General features: G+C 47.0%; 1 protein-coding gene across 5 annotated transcripts in view; it reads left to right on the top strand.

Moving 5' to 3' along the window:
• OGT (O-linked N-acetylglucosamine (GlcNAc) transferase) overlaps positions 1-16,384 on the top strand; it is a 323,288-nt gene that overhangs the window by 149,775 nt on the left and 157,129 nt on the right. The gene's annotated exons all lie outside the window — the stretch shown is intronic.

The following is a 16,384-nucleotide window of genomic DNA, read 5'->3' on the forward strand; positions in this document are numbered from 1 at the left end:
AGGCTGAATTAGCTATGCTTTCTAGGTACGCCCCCTCCTGGCCTGGTGCAGCAACTTCTTCTAGAACGTTCAAACTTTTGCTTCTGTATGCCTGTGCAGTGCTTTCCTGCCCGTCTCTCTTCAGTTTTATGCTTTCCCGCACATCAATGGTCACGGGTTCTTTTCTGTCTTGCTCGATTTCTTCTCTCTCTTTCTCAGAATCACTTCAGTGAACCCCAAATGGCACTTTTCGGTGCCCTAATGGTTCCTAAAGCTCCCGGGTTTAAATTTTGCCAATGTGGCAAAATCGTGTCCATCACAGACAGACATACCTGCTGTTATTTATGTCTTGGGCCAGACCACGATCAGGCAACCTGCCAGGATTGTGGCAGGATGTCTCCAAAAACCCAGCGGCAGAGAGCCGCAAAGTTCGCCAGACTGCAGGAATTGGAAGCATCCGGTTCATATGCCCTACTCAGCACTCTGTGCAGTCCTCACCAGGGCAAGAACCCAGCAGAACGGAGACATAAAAGCTGGTGTTCTCCTTGGATCCAGCTCCCAGTAATTCTTAAAATTTCCGAAGGCCAAAGCAGGAAATGTGAAACATGGGCATTCCCGTAAGGGCCTCGAAACAGTGAAACGCAGTCAAATGCCGAATGCGCTGCCAGACACATTTTTGTGAAGACCGTAGTCAGACCGAGCCTTCGAGGCAGACGCAGGAATCCAATCGGTGCAAACCGGCCAATGATTAGCGTCATCTGACATCCGGGTGAACAGCAACATGTGCATGAAAATCAGCATCGTGCCACGCTTCGGGGGCACCGCATCAGACTCAGATGCAAGCGTCGAAGCAGATGAAAACTAAGCAAACACAAACACATTCGACACAAAAACACCACGCGTCAGAGGGTTTTGCAGGGGGACATTTACACCAGGCTAAAGATCTGCCTTTGGTGTTTGCTATCTCTGATCTAGAAGGTTCTGGTGGCTCAGATACCAATACCCCTTGCATTCTGAAGTGCTCCCCTTCATTGACTTTGGACAGACATCACACTGAGTCTACCCACAAGAGGTCAGGGACCAGAGAATCTTCAGACTGTCGTTTAAAGCAGGCTGGGAAGATGGCTTGCCCTTGAAGAGGTCCAGACAACTCTCCACCAGCTAAGAAGAAAGACATCTGCATTTACCACCCAAGGGTTGCAGGCAGCAGCCTCTCAATCAGTGTCCCAGATTACAGGGATTCCTCAAACCTTTTTCGACATGGTAGTGTCCTTTCATCACACACACCCCCCCCTGTGGAACCAACAACTATGGGGTCACATTCAATCTTGGATGGAATAATGGACAGGACATAGGAGTCGCCTTTATCAGTTTCTCCCCCCCCCCCCCCCCCCCCCCCCCAACTTCCAAAAAAGACAGACTTAAAATTCAGGATGCAGAAGTCAGCATATAGTCCAGTCCAGCTACCACACGCATCTGTTGTAGTCGAGTCTGCAATGAATAAGACCAGACTTTATTCAAACACTCCTCCAGGGAAAGATACTCTATATCTGGATGATTCTGGGAAAAAAAAGGTATTCCGGGGTGCAGTCAATGCTAAGATCCAACAGCACCGGTTCTACATAACACAGTATTTGTATGAATGTCTGTCTTCCAAAGATGAAGTCTGCACAGCAACCTGCAGGTGAAATCTGCAGAGACCAGCTGTAGCGGACATGGAAGAGGGATTGTGGCATCTACTCCCCACAATTTATGAAGGGTTTGATACTTCGGCCCGCACTTCAGTGGCATCCATCACGGCTAGAAGAATGGCATGGTTCCGGGCAAGCGCTATTCGCGAGAGAGTCCACGACAAACTAGTGGACCTTCCATATAAAGGGGAACCCTGTTCGGAGAGAAGCTTCGAGAAACTGTATCCCAACTCAGTGTGGCAGTTTCGTCTCTCACATCACGCACGGACCAAGCAATGACGAAATGGTACTATCCAGCTTATCAGAAACCATTTTATCCTAGGCAGTCCTATAGGCCATTCTTTGTACAGGCCTCCGCCATATCAACAAAGATCAGTCACAACAGACCCAGTCTCAAGGATTGAATTGTTCTCAGCAGACGTCAAAGCCACCACAGCCTGCTAGTCAGAAACCCCAGCAGTCTTTTTGAACCTAAACAGGCCACAGCTACAAGTACCCATGGTTGGACACCTTGTTCCGTTTCGTCAGGAATGGGAGTGGATCACATCAGATCATTGGGTCCTCAACATCATAAAGAATGGTTATCGCCTAAATTTTTGTACAGTTCCTTGGTTACCGCACCAACCTCTATCACAACTACAAGAAGTTCCCCTCCTTCAGGAAGTCCAATCGCTACTTCATCAACAGGTGCTTCAAGTGTTGCCATGTCATCAACAGCTTCAGGGATTTTATTCTCAATACTTCCTCATCCTCCACACCCTGAATCGTTTCATTTGACAGGAAAAGTTCAAAATGATTTCTCTGAAAATCATTTTACTCTTTCTACAACCCAATGACTGAATTTGCTCCTGAGACCTGAAGGATGGATATGCTCACAATACCTTTTTTTTTTTTTTTTCCCCCCAAGTCAACACCCAGCACTATCAGTATAAGGTTCTAACATTTGGCCTCTCTTCGGCACCCAAGGTATTCACAAAATGTCTAGCGGTAATTATGGCCCACCTTCAGAAACAGAATAAAGCTTTTTCCTTACCTGGACGATTGGCTACTTGTGGCACCAAATCCAAAACTGATCCGTACCCACCAAATTCAGACAATTGTTTAGAAAGCCTAGACTTCATCATAAATTATGAAAAGTCGTATCTCGACCCTTCTCAAACCCTGCAGTTTATAGGTGCGATCATAAACAAATGCCTTTGCAAAGCTTTTCTTCCGGAGGACAAGATTTTGCACTTTTGTTAGAATCTCGCCTCAAGATCGAAGCTCCTTTCGTATCCCACAGCTCGACAAGTTCTCACTGTATTGGGTCACTTGGCAGCGGCGATTATATGTAGTCCCTCACACGCGCCTTCACATACACTGCATGCAGTGGGGTCTAAAATCCCAGTGGTCTCAATGCTTCCATCCCATGTCGAGACCACGAACTTTGACTTGGCTAGCGATATCTGACGTGAATTGGTGGCTGAGTTCCCGGTGTCTTATAGTCAGGAGCACCTTCTGACTCACAAGACAGTACTAATGACAGATGCCTCTACGAAGGGATGAGGAGAACATGTCTTACACTTCAAAACATAAGGCCTTTGATCTCCCAATGAGAAAGCATTCCAGATCAACCTATCAGAACTACATAGCATTCGATGTGCCATTCGATATGCCATCCACGCTTTCTCACACATTCTTCAGTACAAAACTGTAATGGTTTACACAATCAGGTGGCCATGTTCAATGTAAACAAGGAAGGAGGGTCGGGTTCAAAGATAGTATGCATGGAATCAATATTGACACTAGAATGGGTGCTAGCTCACTTGATACGACTGCAAGCAACCTACCTGTTAGGAATAAATATGGAGGCTGACCGCCTCAGCAGAATCTTTCACCCCCATGAATGGGAACTGCATCGGGTCATGGCAACCTTGCTATTCCAAAGGTGGGGAGTGCCCCATATAGATCTCTTTGCCACATAATACAACACAAAGCTACAGAAGTTTTGCTCTCTGCATCCGAGCAAACAAAGACTAGCTCAAGATGCTTTGATTTTTTGCTCAAGTGGACCGAGGACCTATTGTGCGCATTTCCCCCAATCCCACTAATAGCTCGAGTGATACAGAAATGCATCACAGACCAGTCCGATCTCATTCTCATAGCACCAGCATGGCCCAGACAGCCCTGGTATGCCTACCTCATGCACCTTTCCATACAGCGCCTGATCCTTCTTCCAAACAGACCGGGCTTTCTAACGCAGGAGGAGGGAACATTGCTTTACCCCATGCACAACTCCCTTCACTTGACAGCTTGGAGATTGAATGAGAAATATTACACCATCTTCCTATTCCAATGGATATTCAGGACATTATCTCTTCAAGAAGACCGCCCACAAGAAAAAAATTATGCAACTAAATGGCATAGGTACCACCACTGGTGTCTGTCAGTAGTGCTTGACCCTTTTCATACTTCATCAGAGCAGATAATTAGATACCTTCATCTACTATACACTTCTTGGCTACCAATTTCATCCATAAGAGTGCACTTCAGCACCATAGCAGCATACCATCTTACTATACAGGGAGCCTCCATGTCCACGCACCCTCTTGTATCTCGTTTAGTTTCAGGAGGGGTGGCTTGAGACTCCGACTAACGACCTGCCTATACCTTGAGAACTAAATGTGGTTTTGGAAGCACTAATGCTCCCACCTTTTGAGCCAATGCAAACATGTTCTTTGAAATTTCTCACATGGAAAGTATTATTCCTAGTAGGAATAACCTCTGGTCAATGAGTCTTTGAGCTCCACGCTCTAGTTCACTATTCTCCTTACCTCCAATTCTATCATGACAAAGTCAGCTTATGAACTCATCCATCCTTCCTTCCGAAAGTAGTTCCCATTTTGCAGATGAATCAAACATAATGTTGCCAACTTTCTTCCCTAAACCACATTTTGAACAGTCAGGAAGCTCTACTGCACACATTGGATTGTAAAAGAGCATGAGCCTACTATAAGCAAAGGACTAAGACTCCGAAAAGACACTCCCAGCTCTTTCTTCTTTCAATCTGAATGCTCCTGGATTACCAGTCACTAAATGGACACTAGCAAATTGGTTAATGCAATGAATCAACTTCTGCTATTTTTCCAAATCTAAGCGTTTAACTTCAAAGGTGAGAGCTATGTCTGCTTCCATCGCACACCTTAGACGGGTGCCTATTCAAGACATTTGCAGAGCAGCAGCGTGGTCTTCACTACATACCTTCACCTCTCATTTACTGCCCCCAGCACCATACCAAGTTGGATGCGAGCTGGGAACTCCCAGAAAGCATGGCTAATTCAGGAAAAAAGCAAGTTTGCTTACTGTAAACTGTATTTTCTGTAGATAGCTGGACGAATTAGCCATGCATCCCCATCCACCTCCCTGGACAATATCGGTCCATCTGCCTACTTTGTACCTACCTTCCTTTTATGCTCCAGTTCTTTGCTATCTATCAACTGAAGAGATACAGTTGCCTGGGAAAGCATCACACAGGTGTACAAGAGCAAAAGTTTGAACGTTCTAGGAGACGTCCCTGCACCAGGCCACCATGGGGCACACCCAGAAAGCATGGTTAATTCATCCTGTTATCTATGGAAAACACCTTTTATGGTAAGCAAAATTGCTTTTCGTTTTTGGTACATTGTGTCTCTGGGTGTCATGGACCAGATACTCTGCCTTTCTTGTCTACCCTCTGTATCAGTCCTAAGCATACTCAGAATGTTACAGTATTTTAATTTAATTTGGAATTTGTAGTTTGCTGTTTGTGACTAGTTATTCACTTCAAAGCAGGTTACATTCAGGTATGTATGTATTTCCATGATCCAAGAGGGTTTACAATTGTTTGTACTTGAGGCAATTACAAGTTTTTATATACCGGTATTCGTTTTCACATCATATCGGTTTACACGGAACAGATTAACGAGGAAGAGAAATACATTTAACTGGTGAACTTCCAAAAGAGGATAGGTCAAAAGTTAAGGAATGTAACAGCCAATATATACAACATGGTGGAACTTACATACAAATAAGGTAGTTGTAAATGATTTTTAGTTACTTCAAATTCATTCTTGTATGTTAAACATTCTACTAATTGTTGGTTTACGGTCTGTACAGCCTGTTTTCCGTCAATCCTGTTGTTTGTAATTAATACTAATTAATTCTAATACTGTTATTTGTAAAGCCTGTTGCTAATTTATTGTTAATTGTAAACCGCGGTGATGTATATTCTTACGTACTGCGGTATATAAAAATCTCTAAATAGTCGTATTATTTACACTTTCATAAGGGTTAAGGGAAGGGTTAAGTGACTTGTCCAAGGTTACAAGGAGTGTCAGTGGGATTTGAGCACTGGATTTCCTGGTTCTCAAGTTGCTGCTGGCCTTCACCAGTATTGTAACACTTTTGTGCCCTTGGGACTGAATGGAGGAATGAATTGTTAGAGGACTGAGAACCAGGAAAGTCTGGGTTCAAATCCCACATCTGCTGATGCTCTTTGACCTTGAGCAGGTATCTTAATCTTCCATTCCTCCTCATCCAGTTAGACCATTCCAGACAAATGGATTTTGCTCATTAACCAGCAGATAGAGACTGAGACCAAAAGGTTTGTTGATGTTGCCCCTGATATACATCTGTGTTGCCCTAAGCCTGCTAGTATTCTCTCTCTCCATCAGATGATAGATAAGCATCTTGTCGTGTAGGTTGAGGCCCAGTTAAGCTGGATAAAGATGATCTCTAATGGAAGGGCAGCTCTTGTGGCGAGTATAGTAATTCCTCCTTCAGTTGAACATTGCCGTAGGTCAGGGGCCTTCCAGTTTTAGTTAAGGAGTGGGCTGCAGAATAGGTAAGTGCATAACCTTTTCTTCCCCATCCTCTTTCTTCTATGGAAACTTTCTTTGCATGCGTCCCAAAAACAAAACAAATATGGAATTGGGGAAATGGGACTCCCTTTGGCAATTGCTCTGCCTGCAGCCTTTGAGTGTTTTGGGTTTTTTTTAAACTTTAAAAAGAATAAAACATTAGGCAAGGCCTACTCCTGTGGTAAAGACTGCCTCAGGGAAAAGCAGCAGTGCTTGACTGAATTCCAGGGTGGCCTTCACTTTGCATTCAGTGTCTCAGTTGCGGCAGTGAGTTTTTTTCTTTTACTTGTGTTGATGTCTAAGGATAGGACTGCATTGGACAAACATGGGAAGATGACTTTGCTTGGCAGCAGGTGCAGAGCACATTGACTTCAGGCAGGGGAGAGCCACTGAAGATATTGCTGCACTTGTTTGGAGGGGGGTGTGCCAAATCCGCTCTTCCTTTTCATACCCAGATCAGTCATGTCCTCACTGGATTTTGCATCCCTACCAGCAGATGGAGACAGTGAAGAAAAGCTTTACTGAGCTTTTAGTACTTAGGCAGTGTGCCATCTTCAGTCCCTCAGTATTTGTTTCCAGCAGATTGTAGAGGTGTAAAACACCTGCAGTCTGAGATTTAAAAAAAAAAAAAAAAAGCTGGATTTGCTTCCGGGGGTGTTAGGACCTAAGAGGGTCTATGTTCTCAGAGTAGGGCAAGCAGGGGGGTTGAGACGTACAGATGTGGTGGTTGAAACCTGGAGTTTCTCCCGATGGCTCACTGGAGAAGACAACATAAGGAAGTTCTGATTTTATTCTTCCCTCTGGGGGCAGAGTTCTTTGTCACAGGTGATGGAGATTGACAGGCCCCAGGAACATCAGTGTGGTGTTGGGAGGCCAGCCCCTTTGCCTTGGGAGAGCCATAAAAGGGAATTGTATAGCTGTAGATGCGGGGGTGTAGGAGCACATCGGCTGGCTCTGGGAGCAATGGAGAGGCTCGATACTGTGTGCATTGCATGTAATGGCGGCCTCAGAGTGCAGGAAGTGCTGCTGTGCCTGCAGAGAGCAGCAATCCTGATTAACCGTGGAGGGGCTGTGTCAGGGTTGCGAGTCAAGAGGAGAGGGCAGTTCTGGCATTGGAAATCCCACCAAGGAGAGCAGGGGTGTGATGCTGTCGTCTTTGGCGACAGGCCTGTATTTTCTGGCCAGTGCAGGATCAGCAGCCATTTTGAAGGCTTGTGCATGGGGGTGGGCAGATCAGGTCTGGAGAGGCTGAAGATCTCCTCTGGCCTTGTCCCCTGCTGCCGTGATGCAGAGCAGTTGGATGAGGAATCAGAGGAAGTTTGAGGCCACGGAAGCTTTTTCCACGGACTTTGTCCTTTTGCTACTTAAGACCTGCTTGACAAAAGGAGATGACGAAAAAGCACTTAACCACATAGTCCCCCTCAGAGTTAAGTCTGGGTGAATCCTCAGGAAGGCAAAAGGTGCTTGGGCACTGCTTTCTGGGAAGGTGGCCACTTAGCATTTCGGAAGAATCAAAGCTGTCAGATGTGGACAACAGTGCTCATGTGAGGCCCTCAGACCCCGAGGAGGTGCAAGTAGTGGAAGGAGATGATCTGTCGATCATAAGAGATTGCCACACCTTAGAATTTTCTCACCTGCTGAGTGAAGCTCACATGATCTCCCCTTGCGGCGCTCCAGCCAAAAAGAAGCGGTACATTCCTGTACATACCCGGATCAGTCAGACCAGTGGGTTATGCACTCCCACCAGCAGATGGAGGCAGAGAACAAAACTTTGAGGCACTGCTATATCCAAGTGTGCCACCTGCAGCTCCTCAGTATTTCTCTGTCTCCAGCAGATGTTGGTGCATACCTGCAGCTCTGAGCTGAGTTTGGATTTCTTGCTTCTCAGGGTGCCAGGTTCAGTTTTCTGGACCGTCCCTCGAGTTAGAGCTGGGCGAATGGGGGGGGGGGGGGGGGGGGGTTAGATACACCCAGCAGTGCTAGCCCGCATGTTTTGGGACTTCTGATAGCCAGGGGACTGGCTCCCTCAGCCCTTGGGTCAGTCTTGGAGCACTGCAATGGCAGAGAAGCCACTGGTGGAGCCCTGCAAGGTTGTGGGGCATGGTCTGCCTATTTGAACACCCTCACACTTTGCACTATTTGTGCTGTGGGAGGGGTCCTCAGTTAAGGGGTCTAAGCTTCGGAAGGCCGCACACAGATCGAGCGCCGGCACTGGGTCCAAAGGTTGGGCTTTTGGCTTCCACTGCTCTCCCTGGGGGAAAAGATTCCTAGAATGACCCTCCTCTGCTGTCTCCTGCAGTGCGTGAACCGAGGCCGGAGGACTTGAGGGCCGCGGAGTTGGATTCCAGCGGTGATGACACTGGCCCAGGTGGTTTTTTTGCCGGAATTTGTGCTCCTAATGCATAAGGCATTCCTGGCACAGAAATTTGCAAAGCGAAGATCCCTGAAGGGGAGTGTGGGGGCCCCAAAGCGTCCTCATCTCCGAGCAGACAATCGTACTTCCCGCGCTGCCTTGGCATGGGAAGATTTGGATTCTCGGGCAACCTGTTGGGGGGGAAGAGGTTCCCCCTCCCCAGGTGACACTGCTGCCGATCAGGGGGAGGTTCCCCTGGACTTGGATGCGGTAGATGGCTCAGAAGGTGACGATCCCCGCATGGTCTGGTTGTTAGAGGAGGAGCTGCAGCCCCTTATTCCCCAGGTTCTTGAGGAACTGGGGCTGAAACTCTCTCTGGAAAAATTAGACAGTGATGGCATGAACCTGGTCCTGGAGAGCCTCCGGGGGCTGCCTACCGCTTTCCCCATCCCGAAGAAGATTCAGAAGCTCATCAGTCATGAGTGGGAGTCCCCGGACGCAGTTTTAAGGTCTGCCGGGCAATGCAAAAGGTATATCCGCTACTTGATGAGCACTAGGGAACGCCTTAAGGTCCCTAAGGTGGATGTGGCGGTATTGCAGCTGAAATGCTTAACATAGAAATGACGGCAGAAGAAGACCAAACGTCCCATCCAGTCTGCCCAGCAAGCTTTCGCACTTTTTTTTTTCTCTCACATATCGGTTTCTCTTGGCTCTTAGTAACTTTTTTTATTCTATTTCCCTTCCACCCCTGCCATTAATGTAGAGAGCAGTGTTGGAACTGCATCTAAGTGAAATAGCTTAATTTAGTTAGGGGTATTATCCACCGCAATAAGCAAGCTACACCCATGCTTATCTGTTTATTCAGACTGTGTAATTCAGTCCTTGTTGATTGTTGCCTGAATATAGATCCACCTTTCTTCATTCCCCCCTGCCGTTGCAGCAGAGAGCCATGCTGGCTATGCATTGAAAGTGAAGTATCAGTCTTGCTCCCCTGCCGTTGAGGCAGAGGGCTCGTTGGGCCTTCGGGCAGTGGTGTGCGTGAGCATGATGCAGCTGGCATGTTTGATTCAGAAACTGCAAGAAGCGACATCCTCAGGTGTCCTGTCCACGTCTCAGGCAGCCCGCCTGGAGGCAGCGGTTGCTTATGTGGCGGATGCCTTGTATAGAAACATATAGAAATGACGGCAGAAGACCAATAGGCCCATCCAGTCTGCCCAGCAAGCTTTCACACTTATTTTCTCATATTTATCTGTTACTCAGACTGCTGAGTTCAGGGCCCTTATTTGTAGCTTTTTGGTTCTAATTTCCTTCCACCCCCGCCACTGATGCAGCGAGCAGTGTTGGAGCTGTATCAAAGTGAAGTATAAGGCGGGAAGCCTTCCCCTGGAGAAACGGTGCTGAAAAGTGCAAGCGCTAGAGGGACTGAACCCGGTGGAGCGTGTGACCTGACTCCCGCCCCTCCCGACATCATCTGCGATTGATTGCTGTGCCTACTTAAATCTGCGTGCCCCTTGGGAAGATTTTGTTGGAAGTTTTTTTTCATCATAAATGATGGGGAAAAAAAGGAAAATGAAGATCAACGCATCTACATCTGTGGTAAAGGAGGTGAAAGGCCCGATGGACTCTCACCTTGTACGAAGGGTGAGTCAAACCTCAAGAGAGGTTATTCCAGATATATCATTCTCGTTGGGGGCCTCTGTTAGTCCTGCCCAAAACCAGGTATTCAATTTGGTCTCTGGAAGTAATGGGGTTTGTGTTACAACAGTCACCCCTAACTTCCTTGAGCAGATAACTAGCGACGGAGGAAACAAATCATCTGATCAGGCTTTAGTCTGTAATATTGATGGGGGAAGTGACACAGCAGTGTGCGCAAGTAATATACTTATAGAAATAGATCTTGAAGCGACAGAGCCTGAAAACATTACTCTGGTTGATGTTTGGAGGGCTGTAATGAAAATGGAGAGAAGGTTATCTCAATCCATGTCCCAATCCACTAACTTTGCCTCTGAAACTAAGAAATCACTAGAAGACTAAAGAAATAGAATAGAGCAGCTAGAGATATCAAGTACGTCGTCGGCTATGCAAGTTACTTCTCTGCAAGCGACAGGGACTACCTTTATAAAAGATACTTTGGTTATTTATAGACAACTAGAAAGATTAGAGAATAGTATGAGAAGTAAGAATTTACGATTTCTGAATTTTCCTGTCACAAGATTGTCAGCACAGAAATATGTGAAAAATACTAAGTATTGCTAATGATTTGCTGATATCTAAAATGTACTATATTTCTAACTTTAAAAGAGCATTGATAGAACCTGAGAGGGGGTATGGATGTCTTATCAGTTGAGTCCCAATTTAACATCTTTTTTGGAGTCCTCAACTGATGACATCCAGACAAGAGCCACCTTGATTGTGGCCTTTAGCCTTGAACAGGAGAAAAATCTAGAGTTGCAAAAATATTTAAAAAAATAAAGGCTTCTGTTTCTGCGGTCAACTAGTACAGGTGTTCCCAGATGTTTCCAGGAATACGCAATTGAGAAGGAAGCAGTTCTTATTACTGAGACAGAGTGTTAGCCCTTGGGGCCACTTTATTTCTCAAATTTCCCTGCAAGTGCTTGATCACATTTCAAAAGAATAAATTTGTCTTCCTTGATCCTGTACACCTGGAAACATTTCTTGCTGATAAAGGTGGATAGGGTGATTGCAGCTACTATGTTGGATATTGTTACTGGTTAAAAGCAAATATATCTACTAATGTCATTTTTTTGTGATTTTTGCCTTAAAATTTTCTAGTAAATTTAGGATTCCCAATAATGTGGACTAAAAATTTGATGTTACATTTGTTTATTACTTTTATCTTACTAATTGTAAGTTTGTTAAAAATATTGCAATGTAACTCTATTTTCTTCTTTTTCATTTTGTAAAATGTACCAAGAAATTTAATAAAGTATAAAAAAAAAAAAAAAAGTGAAGTATAAGGCTTAATGTTTATGGGTAGTAACCATCATATCGAGCAAGTTATCCCAATGTTTGTATACTCGTACTGCTCAGATCAATGCCTTCTTAGATGTTGGCTGGATGTAAAGCCTATTTCTTCATTCCCTCCTGCCGTTGAAGCAGTGAGCTGCGCTAAATATGCATTCAAAGCCCGGACCATGGTGTCTTCGGTAGCGGCTTGACGGCTTCTGTGGTTCCACAATTGGGCGGTGGATGCGTCCTCTAAGTCGCAATTGTGTAATCTTCCTTTTCGGGGGAAATTACTATTTGGAGAGGATTTGGACCAGCTGATGAAATCTCTGGGAGAATCCAAGGGCAATAAGTTTCCGGAAGATAGGAAGCCCTTGAAGTCCTTCGTTCCACGAACCTGGTTTCGGAACTCCCGAAGCACCAGATCGGGGAGGGGTGCTCCCTTCTCTGGTGCCAGGCAGTCCACTTCTTGCCCACAGTCTTTTTGCGGCACCAGTCAGCTTGCAAGAGGAGACTTTGAGCAGGGGGCTGGAGCCGGTAAACCTGCCCAATGAAGTCAGGCCCACTCACCCCTCGTGCGGGATGATCGGGGGCAGGTTGTCCCATTTTTACGAAGAGTGGGCCAAGATCACTTTAGATCACTGGTTTCTGGTCGTGGTAAGGAAGGTTATGTCTTAGAATTTTCTCAGGCTTTCAGGGAGGTTTTCCTGGAATCGCGCTGCGTTTCCTGCAACAAGAGGGTTGCGGTGGAAGGCGCCCTGCAAAGATTGTTGGACCTGCAGCTATTGTTCCCGTACTGAAGGGCGGGGGATGGTATTCTATTTCGTGGTTCCCAAGAAAGAGGGAACTTTCCGCCCCATTCTGGACCCGCAGAAGGTGAATCGCAGACTGAAGGTCCCCTGCTTTCGGATGGAGACTCTCCGAACTGTTAATGCAGTGGTCCGGAAAGGGGAATTCCTTGCCTCTCTTGATCTCACCAAGGTTTACCTGCACATCCCTATTCGCAGTGATCACTGGAAGTTCTTGCACTTCAAGATTCTGGGTTGTCATTTCCAGTTCCGAGCGCTCCCATTCGGCCTGGCAACAGCCCCGCACACCTTTATCAAAGTGGTTGTGGTGGCAGCGGCCATCCAGCAGGAAGGGGTGATGGTTCACCCGTATCTCGACGAATGGCTGATTCAAGAGTGCGGGCGGTATGCCGGGTGACCCATTGCCTTCAGTCGCTCGGTTGGGCGATCAACGCGGCGAAGAGTCATCTGATCCCTTCCCAGTCCCTGGAATATTTGGGAGCCCGCTTTGACACCTTGCTGGGCAGGGTGTTCCTGACAACGGACAGGATGTGCAAATTGCAGCAGCAGGTGCAGCTTCTGCATATCCCGATCCCCAGAGTGTGGGACTATCTGCAAGTCCTAGGGTCCATGGCATCAATGGAGTTGGTCCCTTGGGCCTTCGCTCACCTGAGACCGTTGCAGATGGAATTCCTGTTGCAGTGGAATCCGGTGTTGGAACAGTACCACTTACTGTTGCCGTTGTCACCACAGGCCTGGTCCAGCCAACTTGCAAAAGGGAATGCCCCTCGAAGTCCTGGATTGGGTGATTGTGCTGACGGATGCAAGTCTCCAGGGCTGGGGAGCGATGTGCCTGGGTCATGTGGCCCAGGGTCTCTTGATCCTGCCCGAACGGTCATGGTCCATCAATCGTCTAGAGACTAGAACAGTCCGCAGGGCGTTGGTGGCCTTCCAGTCCTTGGTTCAGGGGAGGATGGCTTGCGCCTTCTCGGACAACACCACCACGGTGGCTTATCTCAATCGCCAGGGAGGAACCCAGAGTCCAGCCGTGGTGCAGGAGGCTCATCTCCTGTTTTACGTGGGCCGAGCTTCATCTGGAAGGAATCACAGCCTCTCACGTGGCAGGCGTGGACAATGTGCAGGCAGACTTCCTCAGCCGTCAGCAGCTGGACCCTGGGGAATGGGAGCTGTCCCGGGAGGCTTGGAATCACATTTCTTCAAGCCTACCCGTCTACCAGCTCTTCCTCATAATTGCTAACAGATTCCATATGCATTTGTCTCTGATTATTTTTTGTAAATACCTGTAAATTTATGTATTTTAATTTCTGTACACTAGTTTTCCCCTTTTATTTGATCTGTCTACTGTTTCCTGCTCCCTTTTATTAATCTCAGTTACTATTCCCATGTTTATTAATTTTCTATTTTCCCATTTTCTAATTTCAGTTACTGTTCCATGTAAAGGCCCTTTTTGCCTATCAGTTCTAAGTTAACTGTAAACCGATATGATGTGCAAACGGTTATCGGTATATAAAAAATGTTAAATAAAATAAATAAATTTGTGCCAGATGGGGAGCCCCCCAGCTGGACCTCATGGCAACTCGCATCAACTCAGGTGGATCGGTTCTTCAGCCGAAAGAAGAAAGTCAGGGTGGTGGGCTTAGATGCCCTAGCTTGCAAGTGGCCAACTGGAATCCTCCTGTATGTCTTCCCACCTTGGCCGCTGATCAGACGAGTCCTACTGTGCATAGAAGCTCATCCTGGTCCGGTAATCCTGGTGGCCCCGAAATGGCCATGGCGGCCGTGGGTTTGCGGATCTGGTCCGTCTGGCAACCAAAGGTCCGTTGCACCTGGCTCATCTCCCAGACCTCTTATGTCAAGGTCCCATCTTTTTGGATCGGAAGGATCATTTCTCTCTCGCGACCTGGCTTTTGAGAGGCGCAGGTTATGAATGAAAGGGTATTCGGAACAGGTGATTTCCACCCTACTGCAGGCCAGGCGGCCCTCAACTTCTATGACTTGCGTCTGGGTGTGGAAGGTGTTTAAAGCCTGGTGTGATCAACAAGGTTTAGTGCCGTTGTCTGTGTCCATTCCTCAGGTTCTGGCTTTTCTGTAGCAGGGGTTGTCAAAAGGCTTGGCTTATAACTTCCTGCGGGTTCAGGTTTCAGCCCTAGGATGTCTCCGAGGTCGGATAGGCGGCAGACCCCTGGCCAGTCACCCGGATGTAGCCCGTTTTCCAAAAGGGGTAAAGCATCTTCATCTTCTGATTCGTAAGACGTGCCCGGAGTGGAATCTCAACCTAGTCCTAGGGCACTCTGTGATTTTCCCCCGCCTTGAGCCTCTGGGGCACGCCTCTCTGAAGGACCTCACCTTGAAGGTGGTGTTTTTGGTGGCCATTTGCTCTGCTAGGCGTATTTCAGAATTGCAGGCCCTGTCCTGTAGGGATCCCTTCCTGTGCATTTCGGCGGATAGGGTGTCCCTGCATACGGTGCCCTCCTTTTTGCCAAAAGTGGTATCTGCCTTCCATGTTAATCAGACCGTGGAGTTGCCTGGTTTTCCCGAATGGTCTTGTGACTCGGCTTCAAGAAGAGATCTGAGTCTTCTCGCTGTTCGCCGACTTCTCCTTAGTTAATTGAAGGTCACTAACTCCTTTCGGAAGTCTGACCACCTTTTTGTTTTGTTTAGGGGTCCAAAGAAGGGTGAGAAGGCATCCAAGGCCTACTTGGCTCGCTGGCTGAAGGAAACGATTTGCTTGGCCTACATCGGCAAGGGGCATTCTGTTCCAGCTGGATTGAAAGCTCACTCGAGGGCTCAAGCAGCTTCTTGGGCGGAGTGTCAGCTGTTGTCACCTGCAAAGATTTGTAGGGCCGCAGTCTTGGTCCTCCCTGCATACCTTTACAAGACATCACTGCCTGGATGACAGGGCTCCGGATCAAGCGCTTTTTGGAGAAAGTGTTCTGCGAGCGGGTCTTCCAGGTTCCCGCCCGGTGTAATGTGGCTTTGATGCATCCCACTGGTCTGGACTGATCTGGGTATGTACAAGAAAGGAAAATTGGACTAATCGGAAATCATTTGTTTAAGCAACTTCCTCGATGCCTGGGACCCAGTATCATCCTGCTTGGAGTTTATCTAAATATAGATAGCAGATAAAATTAAAGTCTCTGCCAATCAAAAGATGACCCTCTGCCCATTCCAACATCAGAACTGAGATTTTATACATAAAAAGAGCTCTGGCCTGTATTAGGGGCATAAATAGTTAATAGGGTGTATATAACATTCACCACCATCTCGACTGCTACAAATCTGCCTTCAACTTCTCTCACTGAGCCTTTAACATCAGCCACCAAGAGTCTGGATAGTACTATCCCCACCCCACAATATTTGTCTTACAGTGGCCGATGCCTAAAATTGCTGCAGATAAAGAGCAGAGCACAGAAATCCTTCATTACATCTGAAATGGGTCTCTTGACAGAATATGACTGAAGCCCTTAAACATTTGGCCTCCTTAAAAAAAAAACAAAAAAAACCTCCTCTTAACATAGAATTTAGCCCCTTTGAGTTTAAAGAAATAATTTTCATGTGAACCCCTGTCATCGGAGAAGGATCCTCCCCCCAGCCTGCACCCCCTCTAGCCAGAAAGGACCTGTTATCCTAAACAATAGGGGGCGGATTTTCAGAGCCCTGCTCGCGTAAATCTGCCCAAAACCGGGCGGATTTACGCGAGCAGGGCCC

The sequence above is a fragment of the Rhinatrema bivittatum genome, chromosome 6, assembly GCF_901001135.1.
Source record: "Rhinatrema bivittatum chromosome 6, aRhiBiv1.1, whole genome shotgun sequence".
Classification (NCBI taxonomy): Eukaryota; Metazoa; Chordata; class Amphibia; order Gymnophiona; family Rhinatrematidae; genus Rhinatrema; species Rhinatrema bivittatum.